At 42.5% G+C, this 27723-nt stretch overlaps 1 protein-coding gene and 1 long non-coding RNA gene across 3 annotated transcripts in view; one reads left to right on the top strand and one right to left on the bottom strand.

The window, feature by feature from the left end:
* Positions 1–27723, bottom strand: part of PLPPR1 (phospholipid phosphatase related 1) — a 318711-nt gene that overhangs the window by 258357 nt on the left and 32631 nt on the right. Inside the window, exon 1 of one of the 2 annotated variants that reach the window (XM_027615765.2) lies at positions 17802–18167. The exons of the other annotated variant lie outside the window; for it this stretch is intronic. The gene's annotated coding sequence lies outside the window, so the exon portion shown is untranslated. Of the gene's footprint in view, positions 1–17801; positions 18168–27723 lie in introns of those variants that run through there. 2 annotated transcript variants of the gene reach the window in all.
* Positions 18313–27723, top strand: part of LOC113934537 — a 28041-nt gene continuing 18630 nt past the window's right edge. The window contains exons 1-2 of the long non-coding RNA XR_003523724.1: positions 18313–18490; positions 20996–21060. This is a non-coding gene — a long non-coding RNA (uncharacterized LOC113934537). The remainder of the gene's footprint in view (positions 18491–20995; positions 21061–27723) is intronic.

The raw sequence follows: 27723 nt of genomic DNA on the forward strand, positions 1-27723 counted from the left end.
CCAAATAGCTCCTGAGCATGGCAAATGGGATAAAGGAGCAGATGATTCACTCAGTCAGTCAACTGACAAATATTAATTGAGCCTCTTCTACGGAACAGGCTGGGTGCCCACCTACCAATATGGTACAATTTGAGGAAAATCACAAGACTTACTTACCTAAGCTAAAACATCTCCACCAACAATAAAGATTCACTTCCTAAAAATCTTAGTAATATCTTAGACAAAACCAGCCACCTCAGAAAAAGAAACACATGACAGTAATCAAACGGGACAAGAAGTAAAAGAAATGAAAGGGCTGCTCAAAATGGGATACTATTCAAAATAAACCATAGTCACAAATGTATTGGGGGGAAGAAATAACCTACAACATGACCATTATAAACATAGATTTTTAAAGCACAAACACTGAGCATCAATCAGATGGTGAGGAAATCACATGGTTCAGACCTGATGATGGATTCATGCCGGTCACAGTCTACGTTGGGAGTTAAAAATGAAAGGGAAGAGAAACTGACGTGACACCACTGTGGGAGTGGAGTGGAGACCTCTTGGGCTGATGAAGGAAAGGAATGGTGTATTCCTGATACAAACTACAGAATGGACACCACGGTGAGGAAGATCAGGGATAAAAGACAAATATTCACCTACTGGCTAAAACACAACTTGATTGACCCAGTGCTCAGATATACACTTAGCATTGTTTTGTGATTTCATTTCTCAGAGCAGATGAGGTCACTAGGTAGACTAGGCTATAACCTATTTTCATCAACATGGAATGAGAATGTGGAATGAGGGAAACATCCTTAAAACGGGAATGGGAGAGTTCATGATAGCCAAGGAGGAGTATTTTAAGGACTCCAGGGAATAAAGGAACAAAATCCCCTAATCTAAAATTCTAGAAAGAGCTAAAAGGGATTGGTGTAATATGGGAGGAGGAGAGTCTCAAGAGTAGAAATATGACTGAAAAAAACTATCAATGACTCTGCTGGGGAAGGAAAGGTAAGTTATCTAGAAAGACCAGTGGGACTACACAAGCTTGGATTTCAATAAGCTTCACTTTAAAGACTATATACTAATAGGGACACATAACGAAGATAAATACATTAAAATAATTGCAAGATTTGAAAGAATGGTAACACAAAGAATAAATGAAAGGAACTAATGGTTGAGGAAAAGTTAAGAGAGGAAAAGGGGGCATTGGCATTGGTAAAGAATAAGAGAGATGATGAATCAGGGTAGATGATGGAAAAGAAAAACGTGGCACGTGGTAATTCTCCTGTTGCCCTGGGTGGAAGTATGGACTTTAGAGTTGTCTGAGGGAGGAGATGGGAGTTATTCATTAGGGATCAGCAGCAAGCGTTGTCTAAAATGGGCAAAAGCGTAGATAAAAAGACATGCAAGGGAAAGGGAGCTCAGAGGAAAGGGGCAGGAGACCGGGAAAATGTCACAAAAGAAACTTTCTTGGGTAAAGTCCACATGGAGCAACTGATAAAGTTTGTGTTTAGCAGGCCCTCAGTGTAGTGCACTTATAAACACAAACATACTTAAGAATGTATATGCTGGATTTTGTAGGAGAAAACCAGTGTTGGTTAGTTAATACGATTCTTAATTTCTTTCTTTCTTTTTTTTATTATTTCTTTTTTTCTTTTATTATGTTAATCACCATACATTACATCATCAGTTTTTGATGTTGTGTTCCATGATTCACTGTTTGCGTATAACACCCAGTGCTCTATTCAGTACATGCCCTCTTTAATACCCATCACCAGGCTAACCCATCCCCCCACCCCCCCTCCCCTCTAGAACCCTCAGTTTGTTTTTAACATGTCTGTGTCTGAAGGTGTTGCTGATATTTTGTCCAACAATAAGGAAAGGAGAAGGCAACTGACATTTATTGGAAATAAACAACATGCCAGGAAATTTACAGATAGCTTAAATACTTGCAATAATCATATGAGGTAGGTGTTGTTAGTCCATTTTTAGATGAGAAAATTAAAGGTCAGAGAGGTTAAATATCTTGCCTATGTCAAAGCTAGTAAAGCAGAACTGAAAATCATCTGTTGGACTCTAGAGTCCTTACTTGCCTCATTATTCTATGCCATCTCAGGGGCAGGACAAAGATATCATAAACTCTTCAAGCATCAGGTGGCATAAAAGCTTACCACGTATATACCTTTAGGTCAAGCCTCTGATCTGACCCTGTCTTGCTAAAATAAGTTTCTTAAGAACAATCATTTGGAATCTCTAACCCAGAACATTTTTGGCTTGCCCTCTCCCTACCCAATGCCCCATAAGTTGTTCCACTGGGCATCCAGCATCTAGTTGGCATCAGAAGCTCAGCATAATCCCATTCACCCATGACTCTTTGAGTTCACTTCATTATCCACTATTCTTCTGTTTATTCACTTATTCAACAAATATTTACCACATACTCAAATATTCTAATAATCAAAGAAAAGGAAGGTATCCAGTTTCAACTTTAGCTTCTCATTAAAACTGCAACCCACCTGCCTATTTATCCAGTTGAATTTTCCTGATGATTTTCATCAAAAGATTTTGTTTTCTCAAACCCTACAGAGGTAAAGGGCATGGGACCCTTATTTTTTACTGAGTTTGATGCTTTCAGACCCCACAGCCATATCTGGCAAGGCTTCTGCTTTTATTTTAGGTTCATCTGAAAGTGCTGACTCCTTCTGGATCAGCTCAGACCCTTCCTCTTTGTCCTCTCCATTTTCCTCTTCTGTAAGCAGCCCAATCTCCAACCACCTACAGTTTTAAAAACAAGGGTGAGAATCTTCTCAACTCCTCTGACACACTTCATATCAAAATGGGAACATAGTAAGCAAAAAACTTAATAGCTTTAGGTAGGTAGTTTTGGGCAAACTAGGTAAAGTGATCCTCTGTATAAATGCCAATCACATACTCTGTTTACCACAGAACAATTCCAAGTTATATCAAAGAGCAACACATCTGATCCTAGGGTGATTTATATCCTCAGCCAGCACATATATTTCCCTCTGATTCATACTACATGATTAGGCTTTCAAATGCCAAATGAATGGTAAAAATTTGAGCCTTGCATTCCTGGAAGAGTTACCTCTTCTCCCTTCGTTCTCTACAAAATGATGGTGCTGAATTAGTAATACTATATTAATAAATGAACACTTTTGCAGAATTGTTCAGTTTACCCTCTCATTCATCATTTCACAACAATTCCTTATGAGTTACCTTCGTCTTCATTTTATAAATGAAGCAATGAAATCTAGAGGTCGAGAAAACTCTTGGTCACACAATGAGTAAGTGATGTATCAAGGCTCAAACTCAGATCTTTTGATTGAAGTCTCATATTTTCCCTACATTCCACCATTTCCAAGTGATCTTTATGTTCTCTTTTAGGGGCCAGGATGGGTATGGGCTGCAAAGTTGTCTGCGAAGGGAGGGGGTGGGAGTCATACATTAAGGATTAGCAGCCAAAATTGTCTAAAATGGGCAAGAGTAGATGCCTGGGTGGCTCAGTCGGTTAAGCAGTCAACCCTCAGTTTTGGCTCAAGTCATGATCCCAGGGTCCTGGGATCAAGCCCTACTGGGCTCCATGCTCAGAGTGGAGTCTGCTTGGGATTCTTTCCCTCTTCCTCTACCTCCCCCTCTGCCCTTCCCCGTCCACATGCTCATGTGTGTGCATGCGCATGCTCTCTCTCTAATACACACACACACACACACACACACACACAATCTTCCTAAAATAAAATAAAATGAGCAAGAGCATAGACAAAGACAATGCAAGGAATAAGTAGCTCTGTAGAAAAGTGGTTGAAGACTGGGAAAAATGTCAGAGGAAAAACTATCCTGGGTAAATCCCATAAAGAAAAATTGTTAGGGTGAACATTGTGTTTTATCTCCCATAATAATGGAACAATTATTCTTTTTAATTCACATTTTAACAATATTTAAATCATCTTCATTTCTAAAATATCATCCAGGGAATTAAAATTCAATAAAATTTCCTTTTAATCCAAAGTATAATCCCTTAAATTATAGCCATTTCCTAAACTCAAATCAAGAAATAAATCAAAATTACTTTTGAAGAAAAAGAAAAGTCCTCAAGTTTCTTCCTGTGGTTCTGGATGTTCAGAAGCAGGTTTACTTTGAAGCTGAATCTACCTTAAACGTAACTTAGCATTATTTTTAGGAAAGAGGTGGGGGAATCTAGCACCTGGCAGGGAAAAATGAGGGAAAATGTAGGTGGGTAGATATCTCTTTGCTACTAAAAAGCCAGAAAAAAATCTTGACATTAGGTATCCTTGGGATGGTGCCCACAGGCTTTCTGGAGAAACAAGAGAAAAAAGAAACCCTAGTTTCATGAATTGTCCCCTGAATCCACTAACAACAAAGAATCCAGAATTTGAGGGAAAGGTAGAAGAACAAAGATTTATAGCAAAAGTGAGATCTGAGAGGAAAAGAGAAGGAAGATTCCCCTCTTGGGGCTCACCCTCTGGTGAAAGACTATAGAACATTCTATCTGCCAGATGCCTTATTAGAAAAGGTACTCATCTGATAAATTCTGATTTATTTTCCAATGACCTTATCCTTCCTCTAACACTAGGCAATCAATTCACCTAGTTCTGAATGTTTAGATTTCTTTCAGTTCTTTTCCTATAAATTCAATTTTCTTCATGTATAAAGATATAGCTTAGTTTTTCATCACTTGCCCCCAGACTGGCTTTTCTGGATGACTCTTCTGAAGGCTGACATCTTTTAAGAATGACTATTTCAGGGGCACCTGGGTGGCTCAGTCGTTAAGCGTCTGCCTTTGGCTCAGGTCATGGTCTCAGGGTCCCGGGACTGAGCCCCACATTGAGCTCCCTGCTCAGCGGGAAGCCTGCTTCTCCCTCTCCCACTCCCCCATTTTTGTTCCTGCTCTAGCTATCTCTCTCTCTGTCAAATGAATAAATAAAAAAATCTTTAAAAAAAAGAAATAATCTGAAGATACAGTATCTTTAAAAAAAGAAAAAAAAAGAATGACTATGTCATATTCTCTTTTAACATAGCTAAAGTCCAAAATTTTTACATTTCCCTTTGATTAGTTTTGGTAAGCGTCTTTGGTAAGCACCACTTAGTTTGGTAAGTTTGGTAAACTTTGATAAGTTTTGGTAAGTTGGTGTTTAAGGGAGTGAAAACTTTTGCTCAAAGCAAAAGAACCATAAAAAAAATCTAACAACTGGGGGCACCTGGGTAGCTCAGTCAGCTCTGGTCATGATCTCAGAGTCCTAGGATGGAGTCTTGTGTTGGGCTCTGCACTCAGCAGGGAGTCTGCTTGAGGATTCTCTCTCTCCTTTCCCTCTGCCCCTCCCTCAACCCCATCCCCCCAATCACATGCTCTATCTCTCAAATAAATAAATAAATCTTTAGGAAAAAAAATCTAATAACTGTTCTCCAAGGAAATTCACAGAAATCAAGACCCGGGTTCATATGTTTAGGCAAGGCTGCCACACCTTGTACAGCTTCTCCGGGAGAAACTCTGGGACAATTTCAGAGTGGTCCAGCCCTTCCCAGAGTTGCCTCTGGTTGCTGTATCCCTGATCACACAAATGCAACAAACCACACAGAATACCTGTCAACACTGGACCCCAAGGCAAACCTAGTAACCAGGTATAACCTCATATTTAAAGATCCCATGATACCTAGACTTCCTATACAAATATACATTTCTTCAATAGTGGGTGACATACAAAGATAAGAGGGTATACATGCTAAGTGTTTTTAGTTTTCCAAAGGTAGTTTCCTTACAAGTTCTTAACCTGTGCCCAATTTGCTCATTTTATTGGAGCACTATATAAAAAGAGTCTTTTTATAAAATGAAGTTTGATCGCTTTGGGCACCATTTAATTTTATCTTCTTCATATGAGCTGCACCCCTAAATCTGGCCATCTGATTCCATGTAGCTAGAGAGAGGCAAAATTTGGCTCAATAAGGAAGAATATTTTCATGTTTCAAGTTGTACACAGTAAAATGGACTCTTACGCAAAAGTAAGTTCGAGGGCATGTGCCCCATCCACCAGCACCCCATGTATTTGAGAGCTGCTTAACCGAGACCCTCTGCCTCATTTAGAGCAAACCTCTATGGCCACGCCCTATCTTGCACTTCATTCCCAGTATGCATTCTCAGATCTGCCCAGCAGAACTCTGTAGCTATCTCACATTTTTAGATATTGTCTCATCTTCTGTCTTTTAGATTTAGTGATTTCTATTGGTTTCCTAGATCCACTCTCAAGATGCCAATTATTCTTTACATTTTAATTCATTTATTCAATAAGTTTCAATTAAAGTTACAGAATGTGACAGGCACTCTTCTAGGTCTTAGGGATGTAAAAAGGGACAACACATACAGAGTATACCATCTTGTTTATATTTTAGTAGGAGGAGACAGGTCACAAATAGATAAACAAGTAAGCATATATATGAAAAGCAAGGTGGTGGTCAATACTAATGAAGAAATGTAAAGCAGAATAAAGAGTTAAAGATGGGTCACCTGGGTGACTCACTCAGTTAAGTGTCTGACTCTTGATTTTGGCTCAGGTCATGATCTCAGGGTCATGAGAGCGAGCCCACATCAGGTTCTGTGCTGGGCGTGGAGTCTGCTTAAGATTCTCTCTCTGTCTCCCTCTCCCTCTGCCCTTCCCCCCTTCCCTCCCCCTGTTCCCACTCTCTCTCTAAAAAATAAAAAAAAGAAAAAAGAAAGAAAGAAAAGAAAAGAAAGAGAAAGGAGAATGGGCTGGGTGTTTTATAGACAGAATGACCAGAGAAGACCTCTCTGCCTGATGAAGACATGATGTATGAAATGGTAAGAGCATGAGAGATATAGCTTTTTGCAAAGCAGGCATTCTAGACTGAGTTAACAGCAAGTGCAAAGTCCTGAGGTAAAAGTATGTTTGCATTTTTGACGCACATCAAGGTTACATTCTCTGCCCCAGCTCTCTGGATCCTGGCCAACAACAGCTCAGATCCAATCAGCCTCAGTGTTGGGTACATCCATTATGGCCACCCACAAGGAGAAGGAATGCTGAAAAGGAGATGCCGATAGCTTCTTGTTACGTGGTGTAAAAGAGGAGACCCCAGCACTGAGTGAGTGACTGGGATTCTATATATATGTCTATCTAGATAATCTACCAGTAAACTAAGGAAAATGGGACCTACGGTACGTATTTAACCAGTAGTGTTTAATAAGATTGTCTTCATATTTGAGAAAGACATACATTTTCATCAATTCCCAAGCAATTCCACCAAAGTAGAAAGATGCAGAGAATGAGGGCTGAGATTTATTCTTTAAAGCAGAGCTTTGATGTATTAAACAAACCCCTCTATTTTTCCACCCCTTACCATGCTTCTGAATTCCATGGTTCATGCATTAGGACCAGCTGAAGGTGATATTCTGACAAAGAACTGACAAAGTTTTGGGGTTACCAATGTAATGATGCATATTTTCAGCTTCTTGGTTTAAGTGTTAATTTCCAAACAAACAAACAAAAGGTTAAAGTGTTATGGAAGAAAATGTGACAACTGGGTATTTTAAAGCTTGACATCTAAGTGGTTCTAAGAGCTATTCATCATGTATGTGTAATCAATAATGAATAATAGTAGCTACAATAACCTTGGTCCTTATTATGTTCTAAACTCTATATTAATGGCAAGTAATTTATTTATTCCTCACAAAATCTCTTCCGGGGAGGGAAGGTACTTTTATTATCTCCATCTCACAGATGAGAGAACTGAGTCTTCAAACAACAAAGGGCCCAGCCTAACATTGCAATGCCAGTGAAGGGCAGAGCTGGGACTAGAATCCAGCTCCATCTGTCTCCACAGCCCAAGCTGTTAGCCCACCACAGGATCCTGCCTCCACAGCAGTGAAAGATAATTAGAGCAGTTCGGAATCAGAGTATCACTTAGGCTCCCACCACGAAGAAAAAAATCATCAGTTAATATAAGAAAGAGTTCCTCCCTTGATTGAAGTTGGCAGGTAAAATTCATTTATTTTGGAACTCATTTCTTAAGGTTCAAGATGGCTAGAAGTGAAACTGAAAAAATAAATCTCTGCTAATATGTTTACAGAAGAACACCCTCCCTAGGTCAGGTAGATAGCCTCTCATCGCAACATTAGGGTCAGACTATTGCCTACCATCAGAGTCTTAGTAAAGTGGGAGAATATCAGGCCCGGGAGGAGAAGGTAGAGCTTGGGCAGTGGTGAGAGAGGCAGGGAGGGGAGCAAGGATGGAGAGACAGTCTCAGCAGCAGCTTGTGGTGAGAATATTTACGTAAAGCATGAGTCTCAATTTGCTAGTGATTTGTTGCTCAAACTAGTGTTTGTGAAGTGAGTTCCCTTGTTCCCTCTTCCAGACGTGAGCACTGCTTTGCAGTCAGGTATAATGGAATCAGCACTGCCTTACTAGGCTGGAAACCAGCCTGTCATCCCAGCCTCTCCAATCACTGGGGGACCCTGGAGAAGTCAGTTAACCTCAATGGACCCTTTTCTCATCTAAAAGAAGTAAGACAATTGAGTAGACTCTCCCTTCCAGCAATTGTGTGAATCAAGGAGAATTTACAGCTGTTGCCATTCATTAAGTTCAAATTAAATCACCTAATTGTTTTATCTCTTGCTAGATAGAAGGTAAGCTCCTGGAAAGCACATGGTATAGTAGGTGGCTCCTAGAAGGAGCTCAGGAAGTATCAGCTCTTTGACCGTATCTACAAACTATACGTGGGGACAAATGGCTAAAGACCCCAGTTGAGCCCTATTTTAGGATGGAAAGCAGCAGTCATCCTTCTCATACAACAGTAATGTTTACCAGATGCTTACTACACTAAAAATCACTTTCGTTTGAAATTGTAACTAAAAGTAAATGGTAAAATAGTATGTAAAGTATAATCTCACCTTTAAAAAGAAAAAGAGAACAACATATGCAAATGTTAATGAACCAAAAAGGTCGGAGGCACATACACTAAACAATTCACAGTGGTTTTCTGCGAAAGAGTTTGGAGCAGAAATAGGACTGATTTTTACTTTCTACACCATGTACTTCATTACATCTGCATTTTCTATCACACTGTGGTACCTATATCATTGTTGAGGGTTTTGATTGCTAAAACACCCTAACTGTTCCAAACTAATCTGGCCAGGAATTGTTTGTCTCACATGTTACATGTCAGCCTATGTAAAAAACTAAACCCAAAAGATTTTCTCAAACCTAAAGACACTGCCTTGCTTTTTACACTGCGGGGGAAAGAAAACCACACACACAGAGATCATGTTTTTTCCAGTTAATACAAGTGTGAATGAAATGGTCTTACTTTTTTTTTTTTCTTTCAGTTCCTGTGACCCCCAGGAGAGAAGGCTGTGGGCTGATTATTAGAGCATTGGAGTGTGTGGGTTTGCCTGGAAGCAATAGCTAGCGAAGGCTGGGAGACAGGACGAATGATAAAGCATGCTCAGCTTGTAGAGCTCTGAGCTGAAACAGCATTGCTCTCGACCAGATTTTATTTCTTGTTAATTATATCCGATTTCACTTGATTATGGATTTCATTGAATTTAAAAGGTTGGGAGCGGGGGTCACTTCTCCATGCTGTTCATCAGAAACATCAATAAAAAGAGCACCCGGAAACCCTTGACCATCAGCCGTGCAAATACATTACCCCTCATTGTGATGGATTTGCTCCAGTAATTATGATCACCTTTTCTTTAGTCTGTGTCTGTGAGCATTTCTAGAATACTTGATGCCATAATACCCATAGAAAAAGCCCTTTCTGACATAATGGAGGCAATATAAAATATGTGCTTTCATGTCATGGAAAAATTTATGACATTCACACAAAGAGGGGTATTTATTTCCTATGTGTATGCATCTCTGCTTTCTGTTGTTAGTGATGAATGGGAAAAGATAAATGTACCACAGAAGGAGGGAATAGTGGCAGGGAGGGGGACTGACTGCTGACTTCCCATCTAGTGAATGCAGACAAGCTGCTGACACCCTGTACCTAAGGCTCTGAGGATGGTGGAAGGTGATGGGGTGACCTGTCACCCCTAGCCTTTGAGAATCAGAAGGATGAAGTGGGATGAGCACAGGCCTTGAACTCAGACCGAGGTTTAAATCCAGCTCCAGCTTTGAAAGCTTGGGAAAGCTAACTGACCTTTGCTCAGCTGTCAAATAAGATATTAATGTCTATTCCAGCATGTTGGAGAAATTAAGGAAATAATATGTAAAGCCTCTTCTATACTCCATAGTAGTGCCGTGGATGGTACTTAGTAGACACCCCCTCAAAATTCCCTCCCTTTAACTCTTTTTCTCATCTCTATTAGCAGTCCTTTCCCTTCCTTTCCTAATTTTTTGGCAGAAATCGCCAAGGTTTGGGGTTGTTTTTTTTTAACCCTCTGGCCACAAATCTTCAAAACAGGCCAGCAGTACCATAAGCCCAAACCAGCCAAGTTGATGGGTAGAATAATTTTCTTTTTTTCCATCTTGGGTCTTCAAAAAACTCAAAAATACAGACATATATAAACTTAAAAATGAAGATGATCTTTACATTGTCCTTAGCCCTGAGATAGATAGATGAAAGGTAGATAGAGCTTTTATTCAACTTCATTTTTTTCCTTTTGGCCTTGCTTTATTCTGTGAATGTAATGTTAACTAATTAGCAGATCAGCCAGATCATGAAACGTTTATTAACAGCTCCCACCACCATGTTGAATGGTGTTTCCTTTGATATTTCCAATTAGGGCCTATGCCATACATACTGTAACTGTATTCTTACACTAGTGTTGGGAGGCTATGAAATATTCTCCCTCCTGCTTTGTAGAAGGGCACAGCTGGAACCAGGGTGAGGCCAGTGGGGCACTTGCACTGGAGGCAAAATTGAGAAGAGAGCCAAAAAATTCAGTAATCAAGATAATATTTTAATGCAATTTTTAAAAAAAATCAAAATCACTGCCAAAAATCCATGATGAACAAATTGTCAACGTTTTAAACAAAGATGGGAATTAACCATGCACTTGCATAACCCTTCCTCCCTCAGCTCACCCTGATCCAGGCCCTGGGTAGACCCTGCATCTGAAATCAGTAACTGGCATCTGGTCCCAGCCCTCACATTACTTGGCTAGATGGCCTCAGATGAGTCACTGAACCTCTCTGGTTCTCAATCTCATCTTGCTTCACTTGGAAGTCTGATTAGAAACCTTCCAGCAACCCTGTGGACTTGCAAAGTCTATGATTTTCTACAACATGAAGCTGCATTATTGGAACATCAGCAATGACTCAAAAGGACAAGATTCATTCACTGCGCCAGCCATTCAATCCACAATACTTACTGAGCAGTTACTTTGTGAAAAGTGCTCTGTGAGGTGCTGAAAATACCAAGTTAAGGACTACAGAAACACACAGACGGAAAAGCCAACCCTAGTTAAAAGGCCAGGACAACCTTCCCCAGGAAGACATTTTGGCCTAAAGGACTAAAGAATTAGGGACGGCAAGGATGGAGTTCCAGAAAAAGAGAACAGCGTGGCCAAAGACCTGGAGGTAACAAAGAAAATTCTCGGTTGGAGAACCGTAATAAGTGTAGTATGGGCGGTACTTAGTATAAATGGGGTAAATGAAACAAACAAACAAAACCAGTCTTTGATTACAGAGCAGTAATAAAAGTATATGGAGAGTATAAGGCAAAGAGCACTGGGTTTATGGTCAGACCTGGGTTCCAGTCACTGCTCTGTTGCCAATTAGCTAGATGGTAGGGCTTCCATTTCCACTGGGATGTGATTTTAGAACACACCACACACTTTACCATAAAGACGAGAGGCTTTTAATTCCCAAGAAATATTGCAAATCTCACATCTGAGATATTTAGAGTTTACATCCTTCAGTACCAAAGAGGTGCTATAATTACTACATGCAGTCACCTCCCTGCAAACAATTTGCTGAACAGCTAAGTAGCTGTTGTGTGATGCCTATGAGCCTGAAGAATGCTAGCACCAGCCTAAGGCAAACAAACTTTCGTCTTCCCCAGAAAGGCGTGAGAAGGAGGCAACTAGGCACAGGTGATGAGCAGACACACCCAGCACACAGCTACTCCATCTAGGTTTACGATGGTGGCGCCACTCGGCCTCTGCCATATTTGTGTCTGCTGATTTAATTCCTACAGTTAGGAAGACAGGATTAGAGCCAGATATTTATAACCAACCAAATTTATTTTTTTTAATGAACATGAAAGCACACAATCACTGGGGTCCTGAGCATAACGTCAAAGCTTTATGTTTGTGACCTCACTGTTGTCACACATAATACCTACTATACAGTGGGCACTTACTCTGTGCTGAGCTTTACAAATATTACTAATTGTCACAGTTCTATCTGATGGGTTAAGATGGTTATCACCATATTACAGGCAAGAGTAATTTGAAGCACAGAGAAATAAACCATGTGCCCAAAGTCACACAGCTGAGTGGCAGAGCTAAAATTCAAATACAGCCTGTCTCACTCCAGGGTCTGTGCTCTTGGCCACCACCGTGCTGTCTTAACAAGGTTCATCATCCTGTATGCCCAAGTGACACCCTTAGAGTACGGCACTCAGAGGCTCCTTGAGTTTCCAGGACACTCAAGGATCTGGATTCTCTGAGCTGTAGCAAGCACCTCAGTTATTCAGTTATGGGAAAGAGGAGCATACTCCATATCTTTTCTCAAATCCATCTTCTTATGCTCTTGCAAAGAGGTGTCCTTCCTCCTCTGTCTCTTCTCTCTTGCTCTCATTTCCCACACCTGTTGTTCTCCTTAGACACGAGCTCTCCCCACCAGCTCCCCCTTGATAAAAACTGTTTGAGATTCACTGTACCTTCTCCCTATGGCCCCAAACTCTTCCCCCACCAGACTCCATAAATGACTAATTTGCCTGGATTTTCTCACCTCCCGTTCCCCACTCAACCCCTGGAAATATGGCTTCTGGGCACACTGCTGTACTAACACTGCTTTCCTAATGGTCACAGTGAACCCCTTTTCACTGTCTTTTTCCAGTTCCCTATTTTCAATCTTTTCAACTTCTCTGCACTTAAAATCAACCTGGTAATCTACACACTTGATAAGGAGAGACAGTTTATAGGATTATTAAACTTGAGGTGATTCTGCCACTCACTGGCTTGCTAACTTGGGACAAGCTATTGGAACTTTCTTTGGTACTTTGGTACTTACTGCTCTCCCACATCCCGAAATTTTGCTAAATGCTGAGATTTAGTTTTTTGCTCTGTGATCTCCTACTCTCTCCATCCTCCCTTAATAAAAACAATAGTTGGCATTTACTGTGAAATCACTCCACCCTGGGATCTGTACTATGTGCTTCCCAGAATGTGCCAGTGCCACCCCAAAATTAATGTCCACAACATGGTACTGAGCCTTTCACTTTTCTGAGCTAACCTCCCTCCCCACTGCTCTGCCACCACCCATCCAAAGGTCAAGGCCAAAATGCTATCTTTGACATTTGTTCTCTTTCATCTCCTGTAGTCAACCTGAAAACAAATTCTCATGTTTCTTATCTGTTCTGACATCTTCTATTGGGATTTTAAGATTGGAACTTAATATGCCTGTGTTTGATTCAGTAAGAGACCCAATTCCCAGGGCTGCAGGGTTGGAACATGGGTTGTCTGGCCCTCATTCCAGGATGCCAAGATGCCATGAGCTCTTCAAATGAGACGCTGTGGCTTACAAACACCCTACCTCCACACTATCTTAAAAGTTTGAGCAAAGCATGTGAAATTAGGAAATTCTGACAAGTAAGGGGGAAGGAAGAGGAATTCACCTTTACTGCCAGCCTACTATGAATCAGGAACTGTGCTAAGTGCTGTCGCTTCCACAATGGGCTGACAATATAATTTTTTAAGTATAAAAAGTGTGATGTCACACTTTTGCTTATTGGCACTTCATAGGAAAGTTCTTCATAAAGGTAGTTCTCCCTGAATCATTTCATCACTGACCTCCCAAAGGGTGATCACCTTGGAAAAATGAAGTCATGATTTAGCTTCTACTATTCTAATGGAGACATCGTCACTTCATGACTGGATTTCTCATTCACTGATTTAGTCTTTCATTCAACAAATACTGAGTTCCTACTCTGTACCAAGATTGTGATGAATGATGGGGATTCAGCTGTGAATACCTTTCCCTCAAAATACAGGAAGGAGAGCCACACAAGTGAGTGCTGGATGAAGTGGAAGGTAGGGTGGGGCCACAGGCCGGAGGCCTTCTTAGACGAGCAGGTTTTACTTTTTCCACTTGTCTCCCAGACATATCTCTTCCTCTCCACGCCACTGCCACCATCCTCATCATTTCACACCTGTATTTCCACAGTAAGCTCCCTGCCTTCAGTCTCCCCACCTCCAATCCATCCTCCACACTGTGGTCATCTTTCTCAAATGCAAACCCAGTCATGTCTCAAACTTTCTTTCAAACTCTTTCCAAGTCTTCCGGATAAAACTGAAGCTCTTTTGCTTGGGATGTTTCCATTCACACTTGATCTCTGCCATGATAGTTTGCTATTCCATGGAGCTAAGAACCCACTTCTCTCACCGCAGACACACAGAACTACTTCCAGTTCTCATATAGTTTTTTTCTGCCTGGAAAACCCTTCTGTTCTCCTTGTCCTTCAAGACTCAGCTCACCTCAACCTCCCTAAGGAAGCTTTTTGATCTTCTCACCCTCCTTTAGGTGGATACCTTCCCTTTGTGCTCTTATAGCATCCTGGGCATATCTCTCTCCAAACCCAGACTCCACGACATTAGTTGTCAGTTAATGTTACCCAGCTGCTGTTCATCTCTGTATCTACACTCCAGCACCCTGTGCTTTAGCCACACAGGATGGCTTACAGACACCCTACCTCATTGGGCACTTTCACACATTTCCTCTGTTTGGACTGTCCTTTCTATCCTTCTCTACTTGGTAAAAGACTATTCATTTTTAAAAAATATCTGAAAATCCCAGGGGAAGGAAAACAAACAAACAAACAAACACATGTCTGTACTATTGGCATTTGGTTTAACCAATAATTATAACAGTTAAACAGACTGCACCATAGTTAGCTAAATACCTATTTCCCCCACCTTGAAAGCTGGGACTATTTTTCACTTCCTTGTGGCTTTTTTGGTTTGTTTGTTTGTTTTCCGCCAGCCCCCAGCACATGATAAGTACTGATGTGTGTTTTTTGAATGTTGAGAAAATCCAGGAGGGAGGATGAAGTATATAGCATACATGTTAAGAACTCACTGTGCAGGACCGAGCTATCCCACTCTCTATTTCATGTGTGTTAATCTTGTATCTACAACTAGATCATAAGATCTTTGAGGCCCAGAACTATGTTATACATTTTTATATGACTTCCAATGCTAAATGTGGGATAGGTAGTCAATAAATACTTGTAAACAGAATCTGAATATAATCAAAATGAACTGAGCTTACAAATACAGAAAGAGGAAATATATCATAAAGAGAGAAAATAGAGCTCTAGTAAAAAGCAAAAAAAAAAAATTTTTTTAATCTTTCCTTGCCAAGTTTTGCAAAGTAAATGATGAAAATGTTCACCAGGAAATTAGAAGGACAAATGCTGACAATTTTATTTAAACCCCCTCTATGCCAATATCAACTTGAAAATATCTGTGGAAAGGTCTTCACTAATTGTTTAAAAAAAGAAAAAAAGCTTTCAGATTTCTATCTTACTAAATGCTTTTTAAAAAGCATAAAAGCTGTATGTGTGGACGTATACTATATTGTACATCCAAAACTAATATTACACTGTGTGTTAACTAACTGGAATTTGAATAAAAACTTTTTAAAAGTCATGTAATCGAAGCTGTCTTAATAATATGCATTCCTTTACCAATCCACCTCCCCCCTTTTTTTTCTTCTCAAAAACTTCTTCACCTTTGGCGATGTTGACTTGTGAGTCAAAGTCTCTTTTATCTGTGAACTTTCTCAATTAGCTTCATGTATATTATGCTCTCTCCCACTTCAAAGAAGTTACAAAATGTTAAAAATTAAAATTAAAAAAGGTCCCCAGAGCAGCAGAAAAGCGGCCTCTACCTATCATCTTAAAATGAAGAGAACACTCTGACAACCTATAGCCACAAATTTTGGATCTGAGCTTCTAGTGTTTTCTTCCATCAGCATCAGCTTGGCTTCCAGGTTCCCCACTCTCTCCTCTTCCAAGGTCCTGAGATATAGAAAAGCCAAAAATATACCTGCCTGAACATCCCAGGTAGAAACAAAATGTCAAGATGGAGAAACTTTGGCACATGGCACTCTCTAGACTTAAAGAACTAATCTGTGATTGTGCTAAAGGTTAGCCCAGGAATAATCAAGTCTTTTCCACTCCAGATGTGACATTCCAGAAATCTCCATATTAGAGTCCCATCCACGAATAAAAGCCACCATCCATAGAAGTAGAAGGGGTATATGAATTCAGTAAAGCCTGCAGGGTACCTTGCCTCACACTGGACCTCTTCCTGCCTAATCAGCTTCTAGTCACTCCCACCCTAAATAGCCTTCATGTGTCCCTCTTCCAGTCCCCTTTGTCCCCCTGGACTCCTCAAACGCTGGCTCAGTCTCTGCTGTTTCAAAGGGCCATTAGATTTGAGGTGATTCCCAGGTGCCGGCAGGCGCATCGCACTCTGAGGCCCCGCCCCAACGGGGCTGGCATTTTAGGAAATCCTTTTCTGGGGACCTCTTCCCTGAGGGACCTAAGAGATATTCAAAACGGTGCCTGCCCACCAGCTAGATACCAGGCTGCAGAGAATCCCTCCCGCGAAAGAGGTTAAAAGGGAAAATGATATCCCCACAAAGAAAAATAACCCAGAATCCTCCACATTTTCCACCTGTGTCTGTCATAAAACCCCAGGGCAAAAATGAAGCCCCAGCTGCCCCCAGCTGCTGCCGCCGCCACAGCAGCCCCAACCCAGCTCCCAGTGCTGCCGCCGTGGTGTGAGCGAAGACAGCCCCTTCCCGCGGGAGGAGAGATCCCGGCGCCCACCGTTTCCAGAAGGTGATTATGGCAAGCCTTTCAGTAACTCATCATTCATCCCGGCACTGACCCGAGCCTCACCCCAGCGCCTCTGGCACTAGCGCTGAATGAGAAAGCCAAAGGCTGCCTTCCAATTCTCCAGGTGACAACCCCCCCACCCCCAAACACACACACACACACACACACACACACACACACACACACACACACACACACACACACACACACACACACACACACACACACACACACACTACGACGCGCCTAGGGTGTGCGGTTCGGGCGGGATGACAGGTACCCACGCCTGAGGGGAAATCAAAGGCGACGCGTACAGCCAGGGTGAGAAACCCCAACCCCCGCCCGGGCGGGAGGACTTGGCACCAGCTACCTGCAGGGCGCCCCCGCCCGCACGCCGGCTCCCGTCGCAGCCCGGAATGCAGCCAGGAGGGTGGAACCGGACGAAGGGAGCCTCCACGCCCCCTTTGTCTCCACGTTTCCCAAATGACAGGGGAGGAAAGTTTACGAGCGGGGAGGGTGTAGCTTTCTGCTGGGTCCATCTGACACCTCGCAGGAGGCGACCCTCCCTGGGATCGCCCTCTCCCCCTGCACCGCCCGGGCGCCTCCTTCATCTGCACCTGGAAACCCGCAAGCTGGGTTTGGGCCACCTGCTCCGCCGCGTCCGGCCGGGAGCCTGACCAGCGCCCCCCCGCCCCCGCCCGCTGCCCCGGCGTCCCGGAGCCGCCCGCGGTTGCGGGGTCTCCACTCACCTCCCGTGGCGGAGCGTCCTCCCGCAAGCCCTACTGGGCCGTCCGGCTGCCGGGGGCGACGTGCATTTACGCGGCGGTCGAAGACACGCTCCCCAGGCTCTGCTGCATTCCGCCTGCGTGGGAGAGCGAGCCGGCGAGCGCGCGGCGCGGGCGTGTACGAGTGTGTGTTTGTGCGAGTGTGTGTATATGTGAGTGCGGGTGTGTGTGAGTGTGTGCGCGCGCGCGTGGGGCGGGAGGGTGTGCGGGATCACAGATCCCTCTCGGCTCACATCCCGCGCTCTGCCTCCTCCTCCGCCTCCTCTTCGCACTGCCTCTAGCACAGGGTCCAGGTTTCAGGATCTCCTGTTTGTTTAATGAAAGGAAGGAGCAAAAGGCTGGCGGGGAGAGGGTAGCGGGAGGGGGGGGGAGGAGGGAGGAGGCGGGGAGGGCGCCGGGCTGCGCATGCTCAGAGAGGGACACCGAGCGCTCACTCCGGAGCGCAGGCAGTGGGAGGAGGGCGAGCTGTAGGTTGAGGCGGGCAAGACTGCGCCCACACGAGCAGCAGGGGGTTCAGCCGGGTCCCCGGAAGGCAGCAGGGAAACCCACCCGCAAAGACGCTCCGTGCGCGGGGACTCCCTACGCCTGCGGTGCGGGAAGCCGGTGGCGGGATCCCGACCGGTCCTAGGAGACCGCTTCAGCTGCGAGTCCGGGTAACGCCGGGTTCTCCTCTGGGTGTATTTGCAGTGCTTGCGCGGGGGTTCCTGGCCCCGCTCTCTGGCCTCTGTGCTGCCGGGGCGGGGGGGGGGGGGGGCGTGTTGGTGTCTCCGGGTACGGAAGGAATCACAGGCAGCAGGTCGTACCTAAACTGAAATGAGTTTCCTGGTCTGTGCTTCTTTCTTCCCCTCCCAACTTCCACTCTGTGAAGAACAGAAAAAGGCAACTGTCTATTTGAGTCCCAGAACAGGTTTGATGGGGCGAGGGCGGGGAAGGTACACAAAAACCCTCTTCCAAAGAACAAAGCAGGTGTAGAAGGAAGATGAGTCTCCTAGGGCTTCATATTCAGCCTCCTTTGATGACAAGGTTAGATGCAAGGAGACATTTGCCCTATTCAAGAAGGCCAAAAGAACAATAGGTCCATTGTCCCCCTTGCCTCCAATGCCAAAGCAATTCTTCCTGAGTGGGGATTCTGGCCGCTTGGTAAAGTGGAACAACTGTCAACACCAAGAGAGTCCAGTGGGAGAACCTGAGCCCGCTATGGCGAAGGCACAGTAACCTGAGGCCGGGGGAAAGGCTAGGTGAGCTACTTCGCGAGTGGAGTGGAAACTCTTCTTTGGTGAGATTGTTCTAAGAGCAAAACAGACCAGTAGTTAGGACCCATTCAAGAGCTTCCATTTTCAACCTCCTTCCTGTTTAAGCACCCTGTTTTTCCCTCCATTTTCTCTCCAACAGAAGAAAAGACATCCCAAGCAGGGAACTCCTTGTAAATATATTACCTCCCGTTTATTCATTTTTTTTTTTTTTTTTTTTTTTGGTCCCTCCAGAGAAGGACTACCTTTTGGTCATCCCAGCTTTGGAGGGATAGAAGACAGTCTACTCTGTGCTAATCTTTTCCAAGCTTTCATTAAAAATCACCTCCGAGCATTTCTATGCAGTGCAAGCGAGCAGATGCCTACTTGCTGAACTCTGACCCCCATCCCATTCATCTTCCCAATAATAATGCCGAGTGACACTAGAACAGCAGGACAATTAGATCTAACCCTAGAGCACACCCGGAGGAGAGAAAACAGCATGTCTAAATACCACCAACAAAGGAAAGTTTAGGAGAAAAGACATGAAGGAAGGAAGGGAGGATGGAAGGAAAAAAAACAAGAGAAAGGGCAAGTTCTTTGAAAGTGAAAGTGCTCTGAGTGTTAGTGGCTGGTTCATTCTCTCAGTAGCTCTTTCAAAGGAATAGAACTACAGCATCTCTTTGCTAAAAGAACAGTGAGTCTGAGTCTCTATCCACCAGGTTGGGGGTGGGGGGAGAACAGGTTCTCCTGAAAAGCAGTCAAGTCTTTATAATGCACCACTCACAATATTTGGGGCTCCTACTTCCATGCCTCTTTTCTCAGGTCTTCCCCTTAGCACCAGGCTTCTTGGAAGATATCTAAGATAGATGATCCCCCAGAGCAGTGAACAGCATTCGCTGGAATGTCAGGGTGTTAGCACTGGCAGGGCCGTGAGGTAGGAAACCCATTCTCCCTGCCCTAGCACTGCGTAAGCACCAGGTGAGTGAGGGCTCCCAATCCAAGCAGTGGGTGGGACCTGGAACAGAGGCAGGGCTGGGGTAGGTGCAGGTCCCAACTTCGCAGTTCTGTCAACAGGGATGGTGCTGAGACACTTCTTTCTACAATAAGTGTCCAGGGCTGCCTGGCCAAGAAGCACACTCTCCTTTGTCTGAGGCTGGCCTTGGGTGAGGAGGCAAGGGACACTACTCCCTTTGCTGCTCAGGGACACCCTGTTCACAATCTCAAAGCTCCAAAAAGGTCAAGGGTGAAGGAGACTTTACAAAGTGGAATTGCAAATAAAGTGGGATCCTTTATGGTGCTGCTAGGAGAGGGTGAACGAGAAGTTCTGGAAGAGCTTTTTACTGTTTGGGGAGAGCAAGGGCAAGTACGGGGGACATTAAATGAGATGCTGTACATAAAACAATAGTGCTTAGTGCACAACGAGCTCTCTGTAACTTGTAGCTCTTATTATTTTGGTTTTAACATTTTCATTATTGTGATTTTTTTTAAAAAGCCTGAGGAAATCCGCCCCCCCCCACACAAGCTTAAACAAGTAAAACAGATGAAAGCCAACTGCCTTCCAGTCTTCCTTCTGGCTTCCTCCATCGCCCCCTCACACATCACCCTGATCACTGATGTATTCAAATCCATGAAATGAAAAGCATGTTGTAAAAACGTGCAGCAGTATGAATGGTGACTAACCCTCACCCTCCGCCCTCCACACTCAGAGCTAGACATAAGCTTCGGGGAGCATTGTTTTTCAGTAATACGCCTCAAGCACTTTCTGGCATTCACATCTCTCAGAGATTAAGGATTCTTCCCGCTTAGCAGTCAGGGTCTCTTGCTGCAACACCCCAACTACATTGGCTCATCAAGCTTTGAATTTTCACTTTTTTTTTTTTTTGCCTTCCTTCTAATTTTAGCAATCTAATGTGTTACTCCTCCTAGGTAACAGAATGCCCGAAGCCAATTAATATGCACACATCTGCAGATGGTTTTGAGAGAAATTAACGGTAAGATTCCAGGGGTTCATGTATTCAGGTATTTTCATTTCTCCTTAAATTCAGATTTTAGACTTAGAATTCATCCCCTTACCTAGTGGACAATCCCTAAACTTTGCACCTCTCTCCACCAACAAACAGATCTAATCACCTCACCTTGTATATCAGCAAAATAACCCAGTATTGTTGCCCAGCTATGTATGAAATTATATTTTTAAAAAAGAGCTGGTTATTAAATTTTAAATAGAACTAGCTGTTCAAAACATAGTTTCAATACAAAAAATTTTAGAATTCATAAAAACCAGTAATAGATACAGTGTTTGAACATAAAACTCTCCAGTTATAGAAGCTAGAGTGATGTCTCGGTTCTTAAAGAATTATATGAAAGCAATTCCATTAGGTTATATATTGCTGAAATAATATAACAATTCTGTGGTGATGCAGTATATGCATAAATTCTGCTCTAATATTTTCCAAGAATTATGAAACACGCTTACCATTTCCATTTGAATCGTTCTACCTATAATTTTCGTTATTTTCAAATACCACCCTAATGAGATAAATAGATTTATAACTTTTTCTTCTTGTAGAAATTTCATATATATGACCATTTTTTCTTGTTTGGTAAAAATGCCAAGCATTTTTTAGTAAGGGCTAAACTAGTGATTTCTTATTATAAGGATAAAAACGTTCCCATGAATATCAAAAACCATTACAAAACTTAGTGATTCAACAAGTTTATGCGTTATGCTGTGCTCATCACAAGTGTAGCTACCATCTGTCACCATACAACACTATTACGGTACCAGTGATTATACTCCCTATGCTGTGCCTTTTATTCCCGTGACTTGTTCAGTCCATAAACTGGAAGCCTGTATCTCCCACTCCCCTTCACCCATTCTCCCCTTCACCGTGCCCCTCTGGCAACCATCAATTTGTTCTCTGTATTTATGCATTTATTTCTGCTTTTTTGTTTGTTTATTCATTTGTTTTATCTTTTAGATTCTACATATAAATGAATCATATGTTATTTGTCTTTCTCTGACTTATTTCACTTACCATAATACTCTCTAGGACAATCCATGTCATCACAAATGGCATGAGTTCATCCTTTTTTGTGGCTGAGTAATATTCCATTGTAAATGTGGTATCCTGAGGCTAATATAACATTGTATGTCAACTATACTCAAAAAAACATGGGAAAAAAAGGAACAAAATTTTTTCAGCTTTATTGGGGTATAATTGACAAATAAAGTTGTATATGTTTAAGGTTAAAAAAAACAATTACAAAAATATCTCCATACTCTTATTGACACATTAAGTCCTCTTTCTATGTCTGACTTACCCCCACTTAGGTTGGTTGTGAGCCATTCAAGGGCAGAGGTTTATTTCTTTTTTATGGTCCTGGTACTTCATGAAAGTAAGCAAGTGGTATATGTTCAGTAAATGTTTAAAGAGTGAATGAATAAATACATAGCCAAAAATAAATTTCCCCAACAGACATGTTCACTTTGAAAAAGACTCCCAAGTACCATGACACTTGGTACTCCTCATAGATGATGAAGTCGAGAAATTATTTTTTAAGGTTTTGTGTATGTGATTATCTAAAACTGGACATTGTATGAGAAAGGCAGAACAGATTTCTGCAGATATTTTTTATCCCTTTGAAAACATATAAATCAAGCCCATTCTAATTTTTCTGGTTCAGAAAGAGAATGCATTTTGGCTCAAAGTGCAGTATTATTCAAAGGATAACTTCCTAAACCAGCCATAATAATGCTCTAATTTATTTAACTTTCCCCCTATGTAGGATGAATAGTTGAGACAATAATGGTTAGAACTCTTTTTCTCTTCAAAAAAAATTATCCAAAAAGTGAAAAAGACCACCCCCAGAATCTCAACCCCAGCACTTCTATTATTACTGTGTTGGGTGAGAGGGACCAGTAAGAAGTTGGTTGTGTGTTCATGGATGGGAATTTGGGGATGGGGAGTGGGGGGGAGGGGTAGATTAAACTATAAAAGGTCTCAGCTCCAATCACAACCACCCTGAGCCAGGGGTAGGAGAATGGAAGGACCAGGTTATTTGTGTCATGTTTATGTCTCCTCTTTCATTAATGCACCCAGTAAAAGAGTTTCTTGAGAATGATCTCAGAGAAGGAGAAAGAGAGATCCCAAGACAGAAGCTGCAGTCTTTTATAACCTAGTCTCAGAAGTAACATACCATCACTTCTGCCACATTCTACCAATAACACAGACAAGCCCTGGTGCTCTCCTCAGATTATCTTCATGTGAGGGTCCCTGTGTTTCTTGCTGGGACACTGACTGATACATATTTCAAGAATCTTTTCTTATTTATGGACTCATCTCACTCACATTAAACCTAATGGTGGTTGCTATTGCATCTGCTCTGATTTCTGGGTTCCCCCATGTGTTCTAGGTTGCTACTTCATATGGCCTAGCCCCCAGGATCCATGCACATTTGTTGCTGGAAATCCTACCTAGTGCTCCACATTCCCACACGTGAGACCCAGACACATATCACTGATTCCCCTACTGTTTGGTTTCACCCCTGGTGCCATGCTTATTATCTTTTCTTGGAAACATCACCAGGATTTGTTAGAATCATGACTCTACCTGCCTCGTACTTCACATGTTGTAAACATTCCATGGCTAGGATCTTCTGTCTGCTGACTCTATGGAATCCAGGAGAGGCGAGTCTTCCAGAGCCCATCTATTTCTCTTCTTCAGTCTGTCCCGTGCTGCCAACATGGAACCCTTCACTCTGAATAATATTAATGTTCTCATTTTTCTCATCTTTAAAATTACTTTTAAATTACTCAATAATCACTTATTAAGAGTATAGCCCTGGGATCAACAAGCTGATTCTGTAAAGATCAACAAGCTATTCCATAATAACATCTATTTTAGGCTTTGTGGACCATGCGGTCTCTGTCACAAGTACTCAACTCTGTCACCACAGACAATGCATAAAAGAAGGAGAATGGCTATGTTCCAGTTTCTTTCTCTCTTTTACAAAAACAGGTCATGTGCTGGATTTGGCCCACTAGCTGTCGTTTGCTAACCCCAAGTCTAATTCTTCATTTTCTGCTCTTCACCTCTGTCACCAGCAATGTGTTTGTTAGAAAGAACCTGAGGAATCCTGCCTTCTGTCCTGCCTATAGGAAAATAATAAAAGCCATTAAATTGGTGCAGGAAATCTTAATCCATTGTCAGTTTAGGAATTCCTTGTCAGCGTGGCTTTCATGCTTTCTTAAAAATTAAAAAAAAATTATTTTTCAGAAAATTATTTTTTCCTTTTCTGTAAAAAAGTTGGCTATGTTTTTTCCACATGGAACTATGGCAGCAATAGCAACAATACTATTTTTAGCCTAAAACTGACTTGTACAGCCCTAGAAGTTTAATGAGAGGAATATTTTAAAGGGAAATGGAAAAAAAAATAGTGCGAGCACAATATTCCTGCCTGTTAAAATAGGGCAGGTAAATATATTCTAATTATAACTAGCACCTTAAGAAAACTGCCACTCTAATGATAAACTCAACCCCAGTAAAAAAAGAATACATTTTTACATAGATCCCAGTATAGGAGCAACGCCTCTACTGAGTTGAACTCAGACACATTTGGCTGCTGGCTGAGCATTTTTACACATTCAGCCCAAAGTTACAAAATTCAGCCTATCTAAAAATGTCCCTCCCTCAAAGCAATTTACAAATTCAATGCAATTCCTCTCTGTATTAGTTCGCTGGCGCCACAGACAAGGATGTGGAGAAATTAGAACCCTGTGCACTACTGATGGGAATGTAAAATGGTGCAGCCACTATGGAAAACAGTATGGCAGGTTCACAAAAAATTAAAAATAAAATGACCATATGATTGATCCAGCAATTCCACTTTCGGGGATATACCTGGGTATGTCATCCTGAGTGTATACCTGGGTAACATGGTAAGATGGTCATTTATTCTTTCTTTCTTTTATTTAGCCAATATGTGTTAAATGTTTGGTGCCAAGGTAATCGGAGAATTTGACATCAAGAATTCCAGATAGGACTCTGAGGAACTTATGCCTAATATTCTGAGTGTGTATTCATGTTATTTTTAATTTATAAGTGTATTTTATAAAATAACAGTTCCATGAAAGGTATAAGAGAAATGTCTTGAGGGCTTATTAAAAACAACCTTAAGGTGTTACTGGAATAGTAGAGTATTATCATGGATATTTTATTTTAACCATCTAACTTTGATGTTGATATGAGTTATGACGTAAAGTTGCTTGAGGAAACTTTTTAAATTTTTTATTGTTATGTTAATCACCATACATTACATCATTAGTTTTGGATGTAGTGTTCCATGATTCATTGTTTGTGCATAACACCCAGTGCTCCACGCAGAACACGCCCTCCTTAATACCCATCACCAGGCCAACCCATCCCCCCACCCCCCTCCCCTCTAGAACCCTCAGTTTGTTTTTCAGAGTCCATCGTCTCTCATGGTTGGTCTCCCCCTCCGATTTCCCCCCCTTCATTCTTCCCCTCCTGCTATCATCTTCTTTTTTTTTTCTTAACATATATTGCATTATTTGTTTCAGAGGTACAGAACTGTGATTCAACAGTCTTGCACAATTCACAGCACTCGCCATAGCACATACCCTCCCCAATGTCTATCACCCAGCCACCCCATCCCTCCCACCCCCCCCACCACTCCAGCAACCTTGAGGAAACTTTTTAAGAGTATGTCTCCTAGGCGCTGGATCATCCCGTAGCCCTTATAACTGGTAAGTGATACATTAACCCAGCAAAGTGCCTCAACCATTCTTCTGACTAGGAAAACCAGGAAAATTACTGAACTATATACCAAACTATATAATTATACATGTTATCTTTTCATAAAATACCAATGATAATTAACATCACCATCATTATCATCAGCAGATAATCTTCATCAAATTACTTGCCCTTAGTCTACATAGCTTGGTAAGCCAAAGATTCAGTGAGGTTAGGTGTCTGTTATTTTGGCTTGCAGTATTCTCTCTTTTACCAGTAATGCTATCCATATTTCCTCTAACAAACCACCATTCTTCAACCACTAATCCATGTAGTTTGGGGATATAAAATCTCTCCTACTTCCAAGCATGGGCACAGACCCGACCTAGTTAATCAGAAACTCCCGTTGCCCTAGCCTTGTGGTGTCTCAGAGATGGAAAAAGATCCAAACCAGGAAAAGTGAATTAAAATCCAGGACTTTTGCTCACAGGAAAGAAAATGTCTCCTTTTACTGGGATTCTAAGCGTTTAAAATGCTCTAAGCATAGGAATGCTAGGAGAGAGGCCTTTATATGATTTTGAACCCTTGAACCTAGCCATGCTTTAAAGTATCACTTTTCAAGGACCTTGCAGTAATTTAAGCAAATAATTCATTTTTGCTTAAGTCATTTTGAATTAGGTTTTCATTCCCTGGCCCCATCGCAAATGTCTTTATAGATACATTAATTTCGGAGTCTCTTTCAGAATGATAATGACAAAAGGAAGAACTAGCAAAGGATGGGAACAGTGTTTAAAGGATATCTCTGGTCACACTGTGACTGATTTCTAGCCCTGAACATTTTAGGCCGTCTTCCACCCAGGAGCATACATCTTGTATGTCCTCCTCCCGTTTTCAGAATTGCCAGATTCAAAGGCTGGCACCCTTCAAGGCTGACATCCACTATTAGACAGATGGAGCTGAAGGGGGCAAGGCAGAGGCCAGGCAGACCCTGCCAACTCATTTGGCCTCGGGCCCAGCCCTACTCTATAACCACCACCACTGTCAATATCCAACCAAGGCTGGTCTGACTTCTCCTTGCTGTCAGCTTCTCTAGGCTCCTGAAGATGATAGCGGTTTTGGAAGCTCATTGCCCTGCCCAGATCTGGTGGGTACATGTGCCAAGCACAGTTTTGTGTGGTCAGACAGGTGTCCACTGGCAGTAAGGCGGGATGAAGCTGCCTGCCCCTGCCCAAGGGGCTTGTGCACCACAGGGTAGTCAGGGAAAGTGCCTGGAACAGCTGTCACCCTTCTGACCGCCAGGCTGATCTGACTGGCTTGGTGGGTGTTCCCTCCGTCCTCACAGCTCCCAGAGTTGTTCAGTTCACAAGCATCACCTTCCCAGAGAAAGTGGAATGTTCTTATTTGTCCCCTCCCCAGGTCCATCTTTTGCTCTGCATCCAGAAGTGATCTAAAATGTAATCTGACCATGTCACTCACTGGTTTAACCCTTTCCCTGGCCTGATGCTTAGGCCATGGTCCTTCATGAGCTTGACAAAGACTTCATATATATCAGCCCCAAATCTTAGCACAACTCACCCAAACCTTGTCTCCTCCCTTCATGCTGAGTGTGCCAAGTGTTCTCCCCCTGATATCTCTTACATACTGTTCCGACTTTTATTTGTCCTTCATGTATCAGCTCAGACACCACCTCATCCAGAAAGCCTTCTTTCAATCCCCCAAGGTGGGACGGGGGATGTGAAGGACCCGCCTCTATGTTCTCGTACTGCCCGTAGCTTACCTCTGGCCTAGCACTCCTCATACTGCATTGTAATTACATTTATCTCGTGACTCCCTTTCTAACCTGGGAGCAAGCTGAAGATGAGGGAGTTAGGTCTTTTACCTTGTATGTAACTGGTG

The sequence above is a fragment of the Zalophus californianus genome, chromosome 13 (assembly GCF_009762305.2).
Source record: "Zalophus californianus isolate mZalCal1 chromosome 13, mZalCal1.pri.v2, whole genome shotgun sequence".
Classification (NCBI taxonomy): Eukaryota; Metazoa; Chordata; class Mammalia; order Carnivora; family Otariidae; genus Zalophus; species Zalophus californianus.